Genomic DNA, 18,382 nt, shown 5'->3' with positions numbered 1-18,382 from the left:
ACTTTGTATAGGAAATTGGTAGGAAGTTTAAATTATTTAACTCTTACTAGGCCTGATATTGCTTATAGTGTTGGTTTAGTTTCTAGATATATGTCTAAACCTCAACAAACTCACTTTAAAGTTGCTAAAAGAATCTTCAGGTACATTAAAGGAACTATTAATATGGGATTATTCTATGATGCCGATTCTGAATTTATTTTACATGGCTATACTGATTTTGATCTAGGTGGAGATCCCAATGATGGGAAATCCACTTGTGCCTATTGTTTCTTTGTTGGTTCAGGTGCAATTTCTTGCAAAAGTAGAAAAGAACACTCTATTTCCCTTTGCTCAACTGAAGCTAGGTTGTACTAATGCAGCTAAGGAAGCTTTATGGCTTAGAAGACTTCTTGAAGATTTGGGTCTACCTCAACAAGCACCTACCCCACTACATTGTGACAATCAAAGTGCTACTACCTTGGCAAGAAATCTTGTTTTTCATGCAAGGACCAAATATATTTCAATTCAACATCACTTCATTCGAGAACAATTTGAAGACAAGAAAGTTACTCTTCTTTATGGTCAAGGTGAACATCAAGTGGCTGATATTTTGACAAAACCACTTCCTAAAGAGAGATTTCAATTTCATTGTAAAAATTTGGGTTTGCAACCGTTTGATGTAAACTCCCCAAGTAAAGATTAAGGGGGGGGTGTTAGAAAGGTTAATCTTCCCTTGTATGTATTTAATTGGGATATTCCAAGGATCCCTAAATGTATTTTGTCCTATTGTACACATGTGGAGGACATGTCATTATTTGTCCTTTATTCCACATGTGAGGACAACTCATTTTTATAATTCCTTTATTAAGGAATTTAGTTTATCCTCCTTAAGAGGATTGTGACACTTTGCACACACCTATTATGAATGTGGCATTCATAGAAATGGGAGTTACACATGTGAACACATGCAACTCCTTTTTCATCTCTTTAAAAGAGATGCTCCTCTTTCTTTCTTCTTTACACATCATTTTGATGTTATTGTATTGAGTTATTTTGTTCCAACACACTCTCTCTCTCTTCTCTAGGAATTTGCCTTCATTCATAATACTCACAAGGGGTTTTCTTTGCTTTCGTCTTATAAATCCTTGTCTCCATTGTTGAACCATCTTGGTGTATGCTCTTGGATTTTGCTTATCTCATGGTAACATTGTTTCACACTTAACTTACTTGGATTGTTTCTCGTTCCTTTCTCTATCTTATCATTTCTTACAACATCTCAAGTAGAAAAATTGCTAAGTAGACCAAGAGTGGGGAATGAGAATGCTCATCAAGATATCTAAGTCTCCAACCAAGACTCATCTAAGAACAATCTCCTCTCAAGTCCATATTAGGTGAATGCCCCTTAGACTTCCTACTGAAAGTATCAACTGTCCCAACAAATACTTCTCTAATACAAGAGAAATCAACATCACCGCTATCTTTAAGTATCCATGAGCTCCTATAACTAATCAATCCATGCCAACTCCAAATGCAACATAGCAATATCATGAAGTATCCAGCTTATGATTAGTGTACTCAATACCAAGAAACTAAACCAAGATCATTGTCAAAGTTCCAACCATGGCCTCAGGAACATAAACATGACAACATGATCTAATGATCTCAACCAAAGAGATAACATGATCCATATAAACATACTATAACATGTCAAAAATCTAAATGTGTATCAAGAGTATACCATGACATATTAATGAAATCATCCTCACACTAAGGATAACATGTCAAATGAAAGCATAAACCACACCTTTACCAAGAACCATGTGAGTCCTCAAGATGCAACCATCTCTATACACCGTGAAGAAAACCATCTCTATATACCATGAATAACCATCTCCACACACCATGAAGATAACTAAGAACTCCATGAGTCCTCAAGATCTAACCATCTTTACATACCATGAAGATAACAAGTGCACCATGCAAATGTCAAAGATGCTTTTACAAAAACATGATCTAAGACAAATCTCCAACATCTAAAAACACTCAATAAACATAAAAATGCCAATAAATCTGACTCAATAGTGGTAATAAGTCACCTATGGCATCATAAAATTCATCTCCTACATGAAGATCCTCTAGGTCTACACTCACGCAACCAAAGTTTCAATACAAGTGAAACCAAGATCTCCAAACCAAGAACTAATTTTGTAATGTCACCCCATTGCTATCACAAGCTCCCACTAAATTGTGTATCCAAGATATCCATGACATCATGATGAAAACACCATCCTCTAACCATAAGAATCAACCAAGGCATCAAACCATCAAAGAACTCAAAGTGCACATCATGAGCTCCTCAAAAAAATTCAAATAACCATGATTCTCAACCAAGAAGATATACCACCATAATCAAATTTGAAATCTAAGCCAATAAACATCAAGGATGTACCTATATATCCAATAATGTCATGCCAAAATCTATGACACCATGATCACATCCATGAACTGAGCATCTGACTCTCAATGTGTCCAATCTGTCAACATAAAATAGTCAACCACAATTCTCCACCATGATTGTACTTGGTAACAACATCTCATCCCTTCTACATGAAGAAAAATTAGAGAATCATGTGACTTAGGGCATAGATAACTCAAATCCAAGCCACCAATCTGAATGTGCATCAATAATGAAAGATTGATGGGCAAAGACAACTCATATCAAAGCTATAAATGCAACTTGTAAGTATACACTGCTTACAACACTGCACAACTTGTAGACCCAACAAGTCATCATACATATCCAAATAAAATACTATTAACCATATCATCATGAGACCAATTTGAAATATGAATTGAGTATACAATGACATCAAATTTTAAATCTCCAAACATACAATGTCATGAACTCACAATGTTACCATAGTCAATATATATCATTAACTATTTAGATCATCATATCACTAAACATATCATTCCAAACCTACACCAAATGTAAACCAATGTGTAGAGCTTTCCAAGAGCTTTTCATTGACTACTCGAAGTCCAAAATCTGATTCCATATGTACAAGTTATGCATTAATCTGTGCTCCAAATAAATAACATTTGACTTGTGGGCTCTTAAAACCTAAAAAAATTTCAAAATCATAGAACCAAACCTAAATTAAGTTTTAGTGCTCTAGATTAGCTTTCCAATGCTTGTAAGAAGTTTGAAATGCGATATCTTGAGAGAAAGTTATGGCCATTTTACTAAGATAGTCTTTTTACCATTTTCCTCGTGATTTTTTTTTGTGAAAAAAATTCCAATGGGATTAAATTTGATGGCCATCATGTGCTAAAACTAAAAGCCTCCTTCATTTCCTCTAAACATGGCCAAACTAGGGCAAATTATATATCAAAATTTATAGAAACATCGATTCGGATCCAATGGTGAGGTCTATTTTTACCCAAGAGGTTATTTCTACAAGCTACCCCCTAAAATTCTCATTTAAATGAAGCATCCAAAAATACCCTTTTGTCCAACAATTTCATATGCCCAAAATCTACTAATATCCCATCACAAAAAAAAAACCTAAAACCCTCACATCTACAATAAATCACTTGTGTATTTTTCCCTTTCTTTTATCCTTTGATGCATTCCCATGGATTCAATCTAGGGTTACAATAATTAAACTGTAGCTCTAATACCACTTATAAGGAAACTCAACAACAAAAAATATAACCACAAAAATGTGACACAAGATATACCCTAAGAAATCCTAAAACTTAGCCTCCAAAAGCATCCATCACCATATATTATTTAGCAAACAATACCATTTCAATACAACCATGGAAGCCTTTAAAGCCATAGCCACTACCAAGCAATCTATGTGAACAAGCATGAATCCACACATCCCATTCCATGTTTTCAACCTTCACAAATGCTCCCTTGGCTAACCTGTCAAGCCTTGTCCCTCTCAACTCTTGCTTTTTTTGTCTTTTTCTTGTCACACTAAAAACTACCCTTGTGGCTCCTTATATAGTAGCAAGTCACACAAAACCACCAAGTGGTATTACATAAACCATGTGCTACCTAACCCCTTGATCACACATCTAATGTTGGAAATTTAATTCTTTTCCCCAATATTACATAGTTACATAAAATATTATCATAATGTTACAATACAACTCATCAAGTATATCTCATGGGAATCTTTACATATTGCACATCCATCTAGGTGCTCCTAGATAAAACATTACATAATAAAATAAAATAATAAAATTTAAGCAATATTATACAATTTCTACAACACCCATTATCTCAACACCTTTTACTTAACAAGCACAACATCACCTAGTCAAGGTTAAGTAATAATTTTTCTAAAAGACTAAACATAATTATTAATAATATTAACTGAGTCTTGACACCTAATTGAGTTAGACACGTGTTGGACATGTGTCGCGATTCTAGATGAATCTAGGCACATGGGAAACCATTCCAAAAATTAGCCCAAAATTCACTTGAAGCTGTCAATCTTTCTTTTAGTCAACAGTTGGGATCTCAAGTAGAATCTTTGAGTACACATGTCCCAATTTTGGGAGGAAATAGAATTTAACTTTAGTCTTTTAAAATTAGGCCTAAAATAGAGCCATAGACATTTATCTATATTATTGAACAGTTTGGATCAAATTATGAATCATTGAAATTTAAACCTTTTGAATAACTAATATTAATTATTTAAACAAGGTTCCATAGCAACTAAGTTTGTAGGAAAAAAATTGATAGAATTAGTGAAAAATTGATTCAAAAAGAATATTAGCATGAAAAGAATTTAAATAGCACATTAATTAATATAGAGAAAAATATTGAAATAAATATTGTTTAAAAAATTGTTATTAATTATTATTATTTTATTTTCAAGTTTGAGCATGTCAAAATCATGATGTTAATTTAATTATTTATATAAAATAATTTATATAAATATAAAATACAATTTACAATAATAATTATAATAGTTATAATATAATATAAATAAAATATTTTCTTTTTGATTATAGAAATGATTTTATTTTTTATCATAAATTTTTTATTGTAAAGATATGAAAAATTCATTGAAGATATATTAAATTTTATAAAATAAAATTGGTGCAAGATATGAAATAATATTGACAATAGTTTAGGCAAAAGCCTACAATGCAATGGTAACTTGCGAGCCTCTCATTTGGGAGGTCTTGGGTTTGAATCTACCTTCACTTAACATATAATAATAATTAATTTCAACAAATAATAATAATTAATCTAGGCTTCAGCTGTTCACCAATCAAAAATTTTATTAAAAAAAATATATTGACAATATTTTAATTTAAATAAAATAATCAAAATTTAAAAATTATAATTACAAATGCTATATTTTTATTCATATCTATTATTTAGTTTCAAAATCAAAATGTAACATAGTTTAATTATCTATAAATTATGAACATTTATTGAAAGTTGTGATAATTGTTTATAAACATAATTATCAATAATATTAACCGAGTTTTGACACTTAATTGAGCTTTGCAATGACTGGACATGTGTCATGATTCCAGATGAATCTAGACACATGGGAAACCATTCCCCAAATTGGCCTGAAATTCATCTCAAGTCATCGATATTTGTTTTAGTCAACGGTTAGGATTTCAGGTAGAATCTTCAAGTATATGTGTCCTGATGTTGGGTAGAAATAGAATTTAACTTCAATCTTTTAAAATATGAAATCAAAATAGAGCCGTGGTCGTTAAAACTTAAACCTTTTGAATAACTAATATTAATTGTTTAAACAAGGTTCCATAGCAACTAAGTTTGTGGCTAAAAAATTATAGAATTAGTAAAAAATTAATTTAAAAAAATATTAGCATGAAAAGAATTTAAATATCATATTAACTAATATAGAGGAAAATATTGAAATAAATATTGTTAAAGAAATTGTTATTAATAATAATTTTTTTAAAAAAAAGTTTGAGCATGTAAAAATCATGATGTTAATTTAATTATTTACATAAAATATAACACACACACACACACACACACACACACACACACACACACACACACACACACACACACACACACACACACAACATAATTTATAATAATTATTATAATGGTTATAATATAATATAAATAAAAGATTTTCTTTTCTATGATAGAAATGATTTTCTTTTTCATCATAAACATTTTAATGTAAAGATGATATGAAAAATTCTTTGAAGATGTATTAAATTTTATAAAATAAAATTGGTGCAAGATATGAAATAATAGTGATAATAGTTTAATTTAAATAAAATAATTAAAATTTGAAAATATTATTACAAATGCTATATTTATATTCATATTTATTGTTTAGTTTCAACATTTAAATTTAATATATTTTAATTATTTATAAATTATTAACATATATTGAAAATTGTGATAATTTTTTATATTATTCTTCATCATTTAAAATATTTCATAATGAAAAAAAGTTAGGTGACAAGATAGGTATGAAATAAAAAATTGGCACATAAATTATCAAAATTTTATTTAACTTTGTTAAGGTTATAATCTTTAGTTTTCCTTGAAATCCGCTCTTATTGTTCCATTTTTTTTAGCCAATTAGATTAAAGAAAAATAGTTTTAGAAATTTGAAAACTTTTAATTGAATAATTTTTTAGTATAAATCATTAATCAAATATGGAACCATAAAGGGATTGTTAAAACCCCTTTTTTTTGTTTCTAAGTTCTAACTTCATAACTATTAATAGTTAACTTTTTATAACAAAGTTGCAAACTAACATTTCAATGGTGCATTGAGATGCCAAAAAAAAGTTATAGACTAACAGAAATAACAATTTGAGAAGCCAAAAACTATTGTTTTCATTTATAATATTTTAGAGTGTACAATGTACATAATATTGATTCATAGCATAGATATTCAAAATAGCTAATTAAACTAGCCTGGTTTTACTATTTTGTAATTTACAATGTCCATTAAAGGGCAAGGCCCAATCCAAAGAAAAAAAAGATATCTTAAAAACATTTTTTTGTCCAAAGGAAAAGGGTTAAGAAAATAAGATTCAGGAAATAGGGAATAGGGAACCAACGAATAGGGAGGTTAGAATCATTAGGGGGCTGAGGGGTCAAGGGCTTGAAGCCTTCAATTAGAAAAGTCTTTAAGTCCTTCCACAAGGAATCTATTGAAGAAGATGATGTCACTGAACTCATCTAGCCATGTGAAGTCAATCTCACTAATGTCATCAAATAACAACCACTTTCATAGAAAATAATTTCTGAATAGTCCTCACTTCCAATGGTGAGTCAATTGTTGTTCATTCATGTTGAGCAGGAAGGGATACCAATCCCCAACCTTAGTAATGCTCTCTATGCCTTGCTCTTGGTACTTTCCTACTATGTCTACAAAAGGGCTACAATGCTTGAGCTTGGTACCTGCTTGACTAATACAAGAATTTTGATATCATCTTCTAAAAAAAAATTCTTAAAAATGTTATGTAGAAGCATTAATATGTCTATTTGATTGCCTCCAAAGTCAGGAAGGGATGTAAGGAAGTAGGAGGTAATATCTGTGGACACACGGTACCTCTTATCATTTCTTAAGAATTCATGGCCAAGGACCATGAATATAGCATGGAAAATAAAAGGACTTTGGACATCTAGCTTGCAAACCATGGCAAGGACATCGTTAGGAAAATTGGTGTATCCATGACTAAGATTCAAGAAACTTTGCAAACTAAATTCAGATTGAAGAATTTGAGAAATGATAATTAAAGAGGAATTGAAGAGGCTATTTAATGGTAGTTGTATTAAATTTTTTGGCATTCACAATCTTTCATATCTTAATTTTTTGTATTCCTATTAATTTTCAAGTGTATGAAATGCCAAAATGTACTCATATTAATGTTGGATAGTTGAAAGTTTCTAACATTGAGTACATTCTAGTTAATGCCTTAATGGTTTTTGTGCCCACATGTCTCCATTCTAGAGAATTTCATGTGAGTTCAAGTCTTTTCAAGTGAGTGGCCCCAAAATGCATCTTTTTTCATTGATCTCTAATTAGTCAATAATCGATAAAACTATTGTATTAACAATATGAAACTTGAAAGTGATGGTAGCTAGCTTGGTAATAGTGACACTGACGTAACAATGTTATGACATTATTAATAATAGATCTAAGATAGTACACAAGTTGGAACTTGAAGTGACTACTAATTCACTTTTAGACTAAACAAATTATCAGTTTACCACTAAAGATTAGCCAAGACCATTATTATTCATTTTCCTACAAAACAAGTAATTCGTCTCTGACATTATTAACTATTAATTCATTTTTGGCAAGGGAGAAAATAGCTATCATTTATTTATATGTCAGCAAGAAAAAACATTAATTCACTACATTTAAAATGATTTTTTCTAGGGCTAGAAAAAATCTCCAACATATAATATTTTATTTCTCTATATGGAACAAAAAAATTGCAAAATTTTCCTGCCCACAAAATGTTGGATTCGCCATCATTTTAGGCATTTTTTTCGAGAGGGGTTTCCTAAAGTTATCGCTGTCATACAACCACTTTGACCTCATAGTAGATGGCCAAACAATTCTATATATGAATGTATAATGACATTGTAGAGAGATCAATAAACATAACCACAATATGCCTCTACCACAAAATGACCATTATACATAGAGACATGCTAACATGCACACAACAAACACTAATGATTGACCACACATAATAGAGGCATCATTCATGTCCAAATCCTCTTGTATGTATTAGATTGCAATTGTATATTATAAAGATACTATTGACACCAAAATCTTGTCATATGTAATAGATCAAAACCAAAGACACGAGAGGTGAATAGAGGTATGATGAACACTAATTAAGCAACCGTGTATGGTGGGTAAAGGCTAATTTAAAAAATCTACGATATAATATTAAAAGAGGATAGAAAAATGTGAGCCTAGATTTGACTATTGATTCATTAGAGAGGAAAATTATATATAGATGTGTGTGATTGGACAACACTCAATAAGTGGTGGCAAGTTGCCTCCCACTTAACCTAGGCTGACATATCAATAGGGAATCGACAAATCTTCTATACAATTCCTAAATGATTAGAGCTTATGTAGAAAAGTGTCATATAATCATAAAAACCTAATTAGGCTTAGTAAGAATAAGTATAAATAAATTAAATATAGAAACTAGCAAGGCTCTTAAATGAATTTCTACATAATCTCTATTGACTTATATACACCAAGTGAATGAAATTTTATTAACATATAGGCAAAAAAAATTACATCACCTCAATATCTAGAGGATTGCATAGAATTGGTCATTATGAAAAATTATTATCTTCCTTCTAGTTGGGAAAAGACTGAGCTAAAAAATTCTATTATAAACTAACTTTGAAACTCAACAACTTCTATGTGGACAAAGAATGCACAAAGCTTTGAAGGAGTCTACAAGTTTTTCAGGAATTATGATTAGTTCTATAGTTGTAACTATCTTCAAAAATTTACAAAACATGTTAAATATTTTGTATAGTCAATATAAACTATTAAAAGACACTACATCTAGCTCCATAGATGGTGGGGGAGTTTGGAGAGATTTTAACAAATATAGATAGCAATTTAAAAGCCTATTTCATATCTATAGTTCTAGTATAACAAATTATTTACATGTAGAAAGAAGAAATTACCATCTTCCATTAGGATTTCAAAGGTTAATTATGGATAGGTTTATCTTAGATCTATTAAAAAAACTATAAAATAATTTTAAAACATATTTAATGCACTTTACTAGAAATAATAAGATACTTGTAATGAAGGGTCTAGAAAGATGTGACAATACAGTGTATTTATACTATTGAAATTTCTAGTAATTTTAGTTTAGAGGGTTATTTTACCTTCAATCACATATATTATCATTTTTGTTTAGTTTTACTTGCATTTACTATTTAGCCTAATTTGAGTTCTAATTCAAAATTTAAAGATTATATATTATTTATTTTTAAAATAACTAATTCTTGAACATTGACAAAAAATCATTTATTAATTTTCTATTTTTTAATTTCCTTTCTTCTTTTCTTTTATGAATTCTATATAGCATCTTTTATTTTATATATTTTTTAGTTTTGAAAACTACTTCTATTTATTTACAAAATTTTGCATTTCATGAAGAATTATTGATCAAGTGTGTTTGGATGCTATTTAAAATCATATTCATGTAGCTAAGAATATTTTTATTTATTTATTTGGTTTTTAATTTCTACCAAAAATTACTAAATAACTTCATATCAATATGCAAAGTAAAATTTTCCCTATGATTTCTTAAAAAATACTAACAATTATACAATCTTCAGGCAAGTATACATTTATGGTAAAATGCATAATCTAAGTATACTTTGTTTAAACAATAGGAAATGATTCTATTTGTACCTGAGCTCTTTTATTCAATTTATCTCCCACCCATTTTTCAAATATTTATCATCTCCTTTAAGTTTTCTCTCTATAAAAATCTTTAGCTCTTTCGTTGTCCTTGAAGGATTCTACTATAAACTTAAAAAGCTTTGATTATAGTAAGTAAAGCATGTCTAACATGCCATATAAGGTATTCTTTTCTTATCTATATATAGCTTTGAAGGAAGGACACATGTTGATATCTACATTTCAAAATATTTTTGCGTATATTTCTTAGTGGTTCCAAAGGGTGCTGGTTATAAGTGTAACTTAGTAAATATGCACTCAAAATTGATAGGGTCACCCACCATGTCAATGCAGAATTGATAGCTCGGGTTGCAGAAATCCCTCTGAAAGGGATCAATTTTTTCAGAGATAAGAAAATGTTGACAAACGATGCCAAAGTTTTTGTGAAGGAAAAAAAAGAGCTGAATAAGCTCATCAAGGTGGAGACATATTATGAGATGGAGTCAATCAAAAAGCTATGGAGGTATGTTCTCAGAATTATCATTGAGTACATTTCCTTGGACTCCAAATTTGATAGGATAAGAATGCATCATTTTATCTTGCTTAATCACTTTAGGCATGATATAAAAATATATTTTCCTTTTTACCTCTTCACCTCCATGAGCAAGGTTATCAATGGTTTCAAGAGGAAACCTACTACTAATCTAGCTCTTTACAAGGGATTACTCCTCCTGGTTTACAAGTATCCAAAGGCTCAAACTAGGGAAAAATCCCTTAGTGATACTCGGTATGCTTTTGAGGAAACTGGGAGCTCAAATTTTGAGGATGTGCATACCATAAAATTGGAAGAAGAGGATTCTAAATCCAAAGAAGAAAGGAAACCCTCTACCCACATTCCCTATAGAAAGAGTGTCATGTCCCCTTTTCAAATAATTAAAAATAATAATCTTTTCTAAGGTAGGCAGGCCCAAAAAGGTGAAGTTTCAAAAAAAGGGGATAATCTTTGGAATCTAATGGACTAATAAATGAAAATTATTATTAAAATATGTTTTATTAACCCCTCTTGGATGTGACTTAGGGTTATGCCCTCTTTTAAGGGGTTTGGAGGCATTTTGGGCTCATTCCAGAACTTGATTTTTGCGCATTGCTTTGTTGTTCTTCAGAGGCTGCCAAACCTGTAGAGAAGGAGACCCAAGAATGGGAGTTTGTAGGTTTCTAGAAAGGCTAAAAATGGGATTTTGAAGCCATTCCATGCTCATGCTCATGCAGAGTTTTCCTTTGTGCTGAACAGTGCAGATTTGTGAGTTTTCGGGTGTATTTTTTGTAAGAGTTTGGTGTTTTCGGTTGAGTATTTCATATCAGTTTGGGTTGTTTCTGTATATCAGACATTCATATGTTAAAAGATAGCTGAATATATGTATTTGGTCATGATTATACTTCTATGATAGATTATCAATGCTTTTGTGGTGTTTTCGGCTATTTTGTGTTGTTTTCGGGAGCTTGATGAGCATTGTTTTTTTCCTCCATTTGGGAGCTGTTATGCTGCTGAAATTTCTATAAAAAATGTCCACTTTCAGATTTATTAATAATATGTGAAGCTGTGAAGTTTTTGGCACTATTTTCGGCATACCCGATTTGGGTTTATTGAGAAATTGGTGGATCTTTGAAATATTGGTTGTTTGATCTTAAAGATCTGATTAGAGGCTTGAAATATCATATAAAATTAGAAAAGGGACATTACAGTGGTATCAGAGCTATGATCTTGCCAGCCTGAGGGTTTCTAGAAGTTTGCATGTCATTTTTGACAACTACCCAAGTCTTGCATGTCATAATTTATAGTTGCATGTTGCTTCTAATCAGCTGCATGTCAAAATTTATGGTTGCATGCTACTTCTAATCATTTTCATGTTAGTCCTTGGTGAATTTGGTGGTTGCATGTTGCTTCTAATCAGCTACATGTCAAAATCTATGGTTGCATGCTACTTCTAATCATTTGCATGTTAGTTCTTGGTGAATTTGGTGGTTGCATGTTGCTTCTAATTACCTGCATGTCAAAATCTATGGTTGCATGCTACTTCTAATCAATTTCATGTTAATTCTTGGTGTTTGAAGAAGTTATAACCTATTGGGTTACACTCTACTTTATCCAAATGGACAGGTATAGTACAAAGTCTTAGAGGACACAATCTTGGACAATTGATAACCAGAGTCAGAATAGTAGAAAGGATGGTTATTTAGACATTCAAGATAAACTTAGGAAAATAAGCCATGACATGTCTGAACAGTTAGTTGAGCACCACTGTATGATGAATGACATGTTGTTTGACCCAGCTAAGGTGGATAAGTTGACTGGATTTCTATTTGGCAGATTTTCTCACAGGGCAGATGACACAATTACCAAGAACTTGCATGAGGAGTTTGAGAAACTAGCTTATAGCCAGGCAGAGGTCTTAGATTCTACTTTGCCATAGGAGGTAGTGGGTTTAGATGATGATTATGAGGATGTTGTTGTGCATGATGGTGAGATACCTAGTAGAGATGAGCAGACATTCATCATTCATGACTTTGCTGAGAAAGAGTACCAGGCATAGTTAGATGCTTCATCATATGAGGTTGAGGCAGGTAGTACTTCACATGATTTGTCCAACCAGCTGAAGGTGAACAAAGATAGTATTGTGACTTCATTATCTCATCATGACAGGATGCGTGATATGATAGAGGATCACATTCAAATGATTCAATTATAGGGTAGACATAAGGGAGTTCAGGCAAAGTCTTCTTGTGTTGACTTACAAGCGATTAGGGAAGGAATGGGAATGATGAAGTTGAGTTATTTACATCTTCTATAAGATCGTGACTATCTTCTTAGCCTTGTTGGAGACTATTCAGATGCCTTGAGGAGGAAGGAGGAGGAAGTTGATAGGCTTTCTCATGAGATTGAGGACACTCGAGCTTCTTTGGTGAATACTACATTGGCATTACAAGACTAGGAGAGACATGGGGATAAGCATGGCATAGAATTGAGTTTAGTTTCATCTTGCACTCCTGATACTCAGCTTTCTGTGAATGGTAGATCATATGTGGTCATTGATAATGTTGCGAGTTCATCTTGCATTCACATCCAGGATATAGGGACAATGTCAAACAAGTATGTGGAATTAGTTGGTATTGGTCATATTACTTAGGTGAGGAGTTTGCTTGAGTTACCAGCTGATTATAGTTTATGGATATGAACTTGAGATTGTTATATTGGTGTTTGGGATTCAGTTGACTGGAAATCTTTAACACTTTTTGGTAGTAGTGATTGTTTGGGTGCTATCATGGATTTGATTAGTAGATTGCACGGTGTTGTCTTTTCTTGTGCTAGGAACTTATCCGATGTTGGTATTAGTTTTTATACACCAGTGTTGGGCTTTGTTCATATATCCAAGCGACAATTTTTGCTGGAATCTGTTGATGATCTTTCATATTTGGCAGTGTTTACAAATGAGTCTCAGGATCATATTGGCATTGATGACATCCAGGAGGATGCAGTGGGTAGTTTTGAAGACTTAGTTTCCTTGGTGGTTTCTTTTGGTATAGAGGAGTTAGATAGCAGTGCTATAGTTTTTGATACTCTGTATGTTGATATGAGCTTTGGAGTTGATTCGCATGATATGGATGGTAATACTCTAGAGACCGATAACCTTGAGGATACTCCTTTAGATAGTGCATAAAAGGAGGTTTGTAGGATACAGTATATCCAGTGCCATCATGTGTCTAGTCAATTGAGAGTTAGTGAGCGAGACATTGGTATTGCTTGCCAACATTTTGATGTTGTTCGTCAATTGCTAACAGTGTATGGATGGGGTTCTCCTACTAGTGATGAGCAGGGACGCAATTATCTTTCCTTGATAGAGTTTTGCTCTTTATGGGAGGCTTTCCAAATTTTGAGATAGGATTATATGCAATTGGTAGCCGATAGAGATTATCTTATGGAGTGGGGCAATATAGCATACGATGCATTGTTGGCCAAGGAAGATGAGGTGAGTGAGCTTACTCAGCAGCTTGAGGTGACTTCTGAGATTCTTGAGAGTACACAATTGGCTTTCAAGGAGTCACAGTTTCATTTGGCTAAGGTGACCATGGAGTTAGAGCAACTACAGTCTTTACCAGATTCTGTACAGTCACAAGCTATGGTGTCTGGTGATCTGAGGATGTCCATGGTTGAGATTGTCAAAGATAGTAGAGATGGGGATGCATACATCCTTGATACTAACATTGGCATATCGGGTTCATCCCCACTAAAGTCAGGCTCAGTTGAGTTGGGTGCTACAGCAGATTGTTGTGGTATGCTTGACATGGTGGTGACCTCTAGTATTAATGGCATGAAAATTAGAGATGTTGTATCAAAGACCATGTGTGATTTTGGTGAGCCAATAGTTGGCATGGTTCTTGCCAGTAATACTACTCCCTTGGTGATGTCTTCATAGGTAGTAGTCAGTTCCAACTTGGTTAGTGATCGATTGCAGTTAGTTACATCTGGATTACAGTTTGAGCAACTGACTGAGATTGGCGCATTCTATCAACATTACATTGTGAGGTATGCTCATCAATTCACCTTTGATGACCATGTTGATGAGATGATGATACAGAGATGTACTTTGGTTCTTACTGCTTATCATTAGTTATGGGATAGTTTGACGCCTCCGGATGAGAGTTGTGATGGGCATGACATGGCAATAGGTTCTGTAGTTGACAGCTTGATAATACATGACTTAGAGCAAGAGTTTTGGAGTGATCTTCAACAGGTGTTGTTATTGATTCTAATCCTTTGGCTATGACATCTCCTGAATTAGTTAGTGATCAGTCATAGTGGGTTGTATCACTTGTTCATGGTGAGCTGTTGACTAAGGTTGGTTGTTATTTATCAACATTATATTGCAAGGTATGTACATCAGTTAGCATTTGATCCTTGTGTTGAGGAGTTGATGGCAAGAAAATTTGGTTTGGGTTCCATTTCTTGCTATTTATCTTGTGATGGCTTTTCACCATCAGGGGTGCATGGGAGTTATGGTTATGAGATAGTGGTTGGTGATCTGCAAAGTTGTGTTGACTACAAGAGTTGTACAGTGTGTGGATTCTCCATACTTGGTACAGTTTCATTCGGGAGCATTCACCATTGTTGTAGAGTTGGATTGTACATTCTGTATAGGCTAGTGGGATGCGTTGATGGTATTTATTGTGTTGGTAGTTTGATTTGTCCACTTTACTTGGGTTTTGATGTTCTAAGATTTTTTGTCTTGTGGGTTTCTGACTATGGAAGTTGTGACTTTGGAGTTTGGTTGAGCAGTAATTGTCAGTTTGATTATGGATTCCTCTTGGTTATATTGCAGAGGATATTGCAGGAGCTTGTGTTAATTGACAATAGTATAGTTCATGACTACATTTGGGATCCAGGTGGATTGATTGGTTTATTTTTCAGCCATTTCTTGAGGACAAGAAATATTTGGAAGGGGAGGACTTGTCATGTCCCCTTTTCAAATAATTAAAAATAATAATCTTTTCTAAGGCAAACAGGCCCAAAAAGGTGAAGTTTTGGAAAAACAGGATAATCTTTGGAATCTAATGGACTAATAAATTAAAATTATTATTAAAATATGTTTTATTAACCCCTCTTGGACGTGACTTAGGGTTATTCCCTCTTTTAAGGGGTTTGGAAGCATTTTGGGCTCATTCCAGAACTTGATTTTTGCGCATTGCTTTGTTGTTCTTCAAAGGCTGCCAAACTTGTGGAGAAGGAGACCCAAGAACAAGAGTTTTAAGGTTTCTAGGAAGGATAAGGATTTTATTTTGAAGCCATTCTATGTGCATGCTAATGTAGAGTTTGCCTTTGTGCTGAACAGTGCAGATTTGTGGGTTTTCGGGTGTGTTTTTTGTAAGAGTTTGGTTTTTTTGGTTAAGTATTTCATATCAGTTTGGGTTGCTGATGTATATCAGATATTTAGATGTTAAAATAGATCTTAATATATTTATTTGTTCATGATTATACTTCTATGATAGATTATTAGTACTTTTGTGGTGTTTCTAGCTATTTTGTGTTGTTTTCGGGAGCTCGATGAGCATTGTTTTTGTCCTCTGTTTGGGAGCTGTTGTGTAAATGTTATATAGATCTGGAAATTTCATTTTTTAGGCTGTTATGTTGCTGAAATTTCTATAAAAAAAATTCCACTTTCAGATTTATTAATAATATGTGGAGTTGTGAAGTTTTTGGCACTATTTCCGACATACCCGATTTGGGGTTTATTGAGAAATTGGTGGATCTTTGAAATATTGGTTGTTTGATCTTAAAGATGTGATTAGAGGCTTGAAATATCATATAAAATCAGAAAAGGGACATTACAAAGAGCCCGAGAGGTTTGCCCCCAATTCCTCCTAAGCCTGAGCCTCAAGAGGAGGAGGAGGATAATGATGATGATGAGGAGACTGACTCGAAGGAAGAGGAGAAGGAAGAGGAGGAGAAGAAGGGGAGGGATAGTGAAAAGGATGATGAAGATTTATCTGACATGTCAGGGAATCCTAAGAAAAGGAAAGCAAATGAGGCCTTTGATATAAAAGACTAGATTCCTAAGATTCCTGACCCTGGCCCCACTTCCTCCCTGACTGTAGATATCTTGGGAAAAGAGAGTGGGGATGTGATAACAAAAAATAGGAGGTCATGGAGGAATTTTAATTCAAATACGACCAAATTGGGGATTGTCAAGGAGCCTTTGAATATTCAAGTGATGGAGGACATTGATGGTAAAACTCACTATGATGATCTCATTGATCTTCGTCTAGTTGTGATCTCTGATAATGCAAGGGAAACTGGGCTTAACCTTTTGAAAAATGCTAGGACTAACATGATAGACAACTTTCAGTCTATCAAATGGTTATTCCATGAAATTGAAGAACTTAAGGGGAGAAGAAGCCAGGAAGGTAACCAAAAAATTGGCAGTGACCAGGGGCACAATGAAGAGGACAAAATCTAGGATGGAAGCTAACGACACTTCAATGTCCAGGAACATAGGGCAAACCAGGAGGAAAGAATCACCAAAGTTGAACAAAGAGTCCAAAGGATGGAGTTCTCCCACTAGAACCAAGCAAATTAGGTGATTGCCACTTTGAATACTCTGAATGAAAATATTAATAGTCTGGGTAAGTCACTAACTAGTGCTAGATTTGGCAGGGAAAAGCTGGAGAAGACCAGCCTGGAAACTAGGGAGGCTGAGGATGATCTAAAAGAAACCAGGGACTAGGTGGATGCTCAGAACTAGGATCAATAGGATGTAGACAATAGGAAGACCATAGAACCTGCAAAGTCCCTATAGGTTCTTGATAGAGAGAATTGATAGTTAGGTTTTTGTCTTGTTCTTTCCTAGTGTATTTGGTTTTTTGTTCTTGGCTGCAGGCTTGTTTTTTTGGTTGGCTTTTGTTAAGCAGTTTCAATGACGCTAGACTTTTATGAATATTTCTATTTTTTATATGCTGTAAAACTTTTAGGTTTCAAGTTCACTATAAAACCTATTTTACTTAATCAAAAACCTAGTAAATATGCACTTAGTAGGGACAAAAGTTTAATAAGTTATATCATACAATTTGTGTTATTAATAACTACTAAAATATCACCATAGTGATAAGTATTTTTTTTCTTTGGGGTTTTGTTAAGCATGTTGTCTCCCTTAAGTACAATAGTCATGAAGGTGCCCTCTTTGAAAGGATAATTTTCTATATTCTATTTTAAGCCAACAAATCTTATAGGAAAACTTTATACAAAAAAGTAACATCTTCCAACTTAAGAGGCATGTGTTTGCAGAAGGTTTGTACATTCATATCTTTGATAAATTTTCTATAAATGTTACATATTTCACTATGATCACTTAAATGGTTTGACTACTTAGGGTTTGCTAGTGGAAATCTCTATATATTCCAATACTTGAAAC

This window comes from Cupressus sempervirens, chromosome 9, assembly GCF_028749045.1.
Source record: "Cupressus sempervirens isolate cs-2001-9-10 chromosome 9, ASM2874904v1, whole genome shotgun sequence".
Lineage (NCBI taxonomy): Eukaryota > Viridiplantae > Streptophyta > Pinopsida > Cupressales > Cupressaceae > Cupressus > Cupressus sempervirens.
Note: the sequence above shows the minus strand (reverse complement) of the source record.